Below are 4,719 nucleotides of genomic sequence, written 5' to 3'. Positions count from 1 at the left end.
GCAGAACACCCAAACTGAAAATTAATATGGAAACACAATCCTTAAATAACACAAAGACCAGATAGACTTAATTTATATTTATAGAACCTTCCATCTGAAAGCAGAAGGATACACTTCCTTCTCAACTGCACATGAAAGCTTCTTCAGGGTAGATTACCTCTTGGATCACAACTCAAACCTCAGCAAATTTAAGAAAAGTGAAATGGAATCAAGCATCTTTTCTGACCACAATGCTATGAGATCAGAAATCAACCACAGAAAGGGAGTGATTGGTGGGAAGTTTAGATCTGGTGTGCTGAGTTCACTCTCTTCTCTTGTTCCCCTGCTCTGACTTGAGCTCACAATCTTCCCTGCCGTTCCCTGTTCTCAAGAGACCCAATTCATCTTTCCCAGCAAATGGGCTGCTCAGACTTCAGCAGAGTGTAGCATGCAGCCCCATTTGACCCGGCTCTCAGGACACAGTACCACCCCACCAAAAGGGTCCACACAGTCTGTGCGCTATGATCAGTATAGTGCCTATAATTACACAGTACCACCAGTGGAGAAAGGCCTCATTAAAACCAACATTCAGATAGTTCTTCCTTCTGGATGCTATGGAAGAGTAGCTCCACATTTTGGCTAAGCTACAAAATACTCCACAGATGTGGGAGACGGTATTATAGATGAAGGTTATGGAGGAAATGTTGGTGTTGTAAAGTTTAATTTTTGCAAAGAAAAGTTTGAAAAAGAAAAGTTTGAATTGCACAGCTCATTTGTGAATAGATATTTTACCGAGAAATAGAGGAATTTCAAATTTTAAATAATGCTGAGGGGGGTTCAGGAGGTTTTAATTCCACTGGAAATAATTAACATTATGCCAAAAAAAGAAACTGAGAAAATAGACATTCATCTTGAAAAGACTTTGCATAAAGTATTATAAAATTTGAGTAAAAAAAAAAAAAAAAGATAAAAATACAAACACATGGAAGCTAAACTACATTCTACTAAACAACCAATAGATCACTGAATAAATCAAAGAAGAAATTTAAAAAAAAATCTAGAAACAAATGATAATGAAAACACAACAACCCAAAACCTGTGGGATGCAGCAAAAGCAGTTCTAACAGGGCAGTATATAGCAATTCATTCTCACGTCAAGAAACAAGAAAAATCTTAAATAAACAATCCAAACTTACACCTAAAACAACTAGAGAAAGAAGAACAAACAAAACACAATGTTATTAGAAGGAAAGAAATCATCAAGATAAGAGGTGAAATAAATGGAATAGAAATGAAGAAAATAATAGCAAAGATCAATGAAAATAAAAGCTAGTTCTTTGAGAAGATAAGCAAAATTGATAAACCATTAGCCACATTTATCATGGAAAAAGAGAGGAGACTCAAATCAATAAAATTATAAATGAAAACAGAGAAGTAATAACCAACATCACAGAGATATAAAGAAATACTGCAAGCAGTTATATGCCAAAAAGTTGGACAACATGGAAGAAATGGACAAATTCTTAGAAATATACAACCTTTTAAGAATGAACCAGGAAGAAATAGAAAATATGAACAGACCAATCACAAATAATGAAATTGAAACTGTGATTACAAATCTTCCAGCAAACAAAAAGCTAGGACCAGATGGCTTCACCAGCAAATTCTATGAAACATTTAGAAAAAAGCTAACATCTATCCTTCTCAGCCTTCTAAAAAATTGCAGGAGAAATACTCTCAATCTCATTCCATGAAGCCACTATCACCCTCATTCCAAAACCAGACACCCCCTAAAAAAGATCATACACAAACAAGAAAATTACAGGCCAATATCACTGATGAACATAGATGCAAAAATGAACCACACTAACAAACATAATCCAACAACAAATTAAAAGCATCATTCACATACCATGATCAAGTGGGATTTACCCAAGGGATTCAAGGAGTCTTCAGTGTATACAAATCAATGTGATACACCATATTACCAAATTAAAATATAACAGCAAGGACTTCCCTGGCAGTCCAGTGGCTAAGACTCTTCACTACCAGTGCAAAGGGCCGAGGTTTGATCTATGGTTAGGGAATTAAATACCAAATGCCAAAACTAAAATTCACTTGCCACAACTAAAGATCCCACACACCACTACAAGGATGGAAGATCCTGCAAGCTGCAACTAAGACCTAGCACAGCCAAATAAATATATACATAAACTTTTTTAGAAACAATAAAAACAATATAATGATCTCAGCAAATGCAGAAAATGCTTTTGACGAAATTCAACACCCGTTTATGATAAAAACTCTCCAGAAAGTGGGAATAGAGGGAACCTATGTCAACATGATAAAGGTTATATTAAAAAAAAAAAAAAAAAACAGCACCCACAGCAAACATCACTGTTTATGGTGAAAAAGTAAAATCATATCCTCTAAGATCAGGAACAAGACAAGGATGTCGACTCTTGCTGCTTTTATTCAAGATAGTTTCGGAAATCCCGGCCATGACAATCAGAGAAGTAAAATAATACAAATTGGAAAAGAAAAGTAAAACTGTCACTGTCTGCAGATGACATGGTACTATACATAGATAATCCATAAATATGCTGCCAGAAAGCTAGCAGAACTAGTCAGTGAAATTCTTAAATTTGCAAGATGCCAATTTAATACACAGAAATATATTACATTCCTATACACTAACAATGAAAGATCAGAAAGAGAAATTAAGGAAACTATCCCATTTACTATTGCAACAAAAATAATAAGATACCTAGGCATAACCCAACCTAAGGAGGCAATATATATATATATATATATATATATATATATATATATATATGTACTCAAAACACTATAAGATACTGATGAAAGAAATCAATGTTCATGGATTGGAATAATCAACATTGTAAAAATGACTATAGAACCCATAAGAATATACAGATTCAATACATCCCATTTCAAATTACTAAGGAAATATTTCACAGAATTAGAATAAAAAGTTTTAAAATTTTTATGGAAACACAAAAGCCTTTGAATACCCAAAGCAATTTTGAGGGGGAAAAAAAAAAATGTAGATGCAAGAATCACACTTCTCTGCCTTTAGACTAAATTACAAAGCTACAGTCATCAAGATAATATGATATTGGCACAAAAACAGGAATATAGATCAATGTAACAGGAAAGAAAACCTAATGCTAAACCCACATATCTATGATTACCAAATTTATGATAAAGGAGACAAGGATATGCTGGAAAAACTGGACAGCTATGTGTAAAAGAATAAAATTAGAAAACTCTCTAACACAAAAATAAAATGGATAAATGACCTGAATGTAAAGCTAGTCACTACAAAACTCTTAGAGGAAAACACAGGTAGAATACCCTTTGACATAAATCTTAGCAAGATCATTTTTGACCCAACTCTTACAGTAATGAAAATAAAAACAAAAATAAACAAATGGGACCTAATTAAACTAAAAAGCTTTTGCACGCCAAACAAAACCATAAACAAGACAAAAAGACAATCTTTAGAATGGGAGAAAATGTTTACAAATGAAGCAACTGACAACAGATTAATATCCAAAACGTACAAATAGCTCATGCAGCTTCAATATCTAAAAACAAATAACCCAATGAAAAAATGAGAGGAAGGATTAAACAGATGTTTCTCCAAAGACATAGAAATGACCAAAAAAAAAACACAAGAAAAGGTGCTCAACATCAAACTATAATCCAAAAAGATACACACACCCCAATGTTCATTAAAGCACCATTTACAATAGTCAGGACACAGAAGCAACCTAAAGGCCCCTCATCAGAAGGATGGATAAAGTAGTTGGGGTACATATATACAATGGAAAAGTATTCAACCATACAAAGGAATAAAATTGTGATATTTGCAGAGATGTGGACAGATCTAGAGACAGAGTGAAGTAAGTCAGAAAGAGGAAAAGAAAAATGATATAGATGAACTTATTTGCAAAGAGAAATAGAGACACAGATAAAGAGAATGGACATATGGTTATAAAAGGGAGACAGGTGAAGTGGGATGAATTGGGAGATTGATACATATATATAATTGATGCCATGTATGAAGTAGATAACTTATGAGAACCTACTGTATCGCTCAGGGAACCCTACTCACTGATCTATCATGACCTAAATGGGAAAGAAAGCCAAAAATGAGAGGGTATATGTGTATGTGTGTATATAAATATATCTGATTCACCTTACTTTACAGCAGAAATTAACTCAACGTTGTAAACAATTGTACTCCTATAAATATTAATTTTAAAAAGAAAGAAACATATCTGAACAAATTAAGCCATTGCAGCAATGTAAAAGCCAAAACAAAACAAAGGGAGAAAGAAGTACCCATGGAACATTTTGCTACTTGTTTTTATACAATAAAACACCCTAGAATTTAACAGCTTAAAAGTGTTAACAGTAGAGCTATCATGTGTTCCAGCAATCCAAGAAATGTGGTTGCTGTATCAAAGGGATATGTAAATCCTGTGTTCCTTGCAGCATTATTCACGAGTCAGGACATGGAAACTGCCTGTGTCTGCTGATAGACAAATGGATAAGAAAAGTGATATAGACAAGTATATATTAATAAATATATAGCTATTTATATATGTGTATGTATTTGGAACATTATTAAGTCATAAAAGAAGTTGTTGTTCAGTCACTCAGTCACATCCGACTCTTTGGCACCCCATGGATGGCAGCACACCAGGCATC

The 4,719-nt window shown here is 33.7% G+C and overlaps 1 pseudogene; it reads left to right on the top strand.

Moving 5' to 3' along the window:
- Positions 1 to 427: 427 nt before the first annotated feature.
- On the top strand, positions 428 to 1,048 carry LOC120862260 (annotated as a pseudogene).
- Positions 1,049 to 4,719: the final 3,671 nt, after the last annotated feature.

This window comes from Oryx dammah, unplaced genomic scaffold (genome assembly GCF_014754425.2).
Source record: "Oryx dammah isolate SB20612 unplaced genomic scaffold, SCBI_Odam_1.1 HiC_scaffold_3, whole genome shotgun sequence".
NCBI lineage: Eukaryota > Metazoa > Chordata > Mammalia > Artiodactyla > Bovidae > Oryx > Oryx dammah.
The sequence above is the reverse complement of the archived record's forward strand: the minus strand, read 5'-3'. Positions and strand labels throughout refer to the sequence as shown.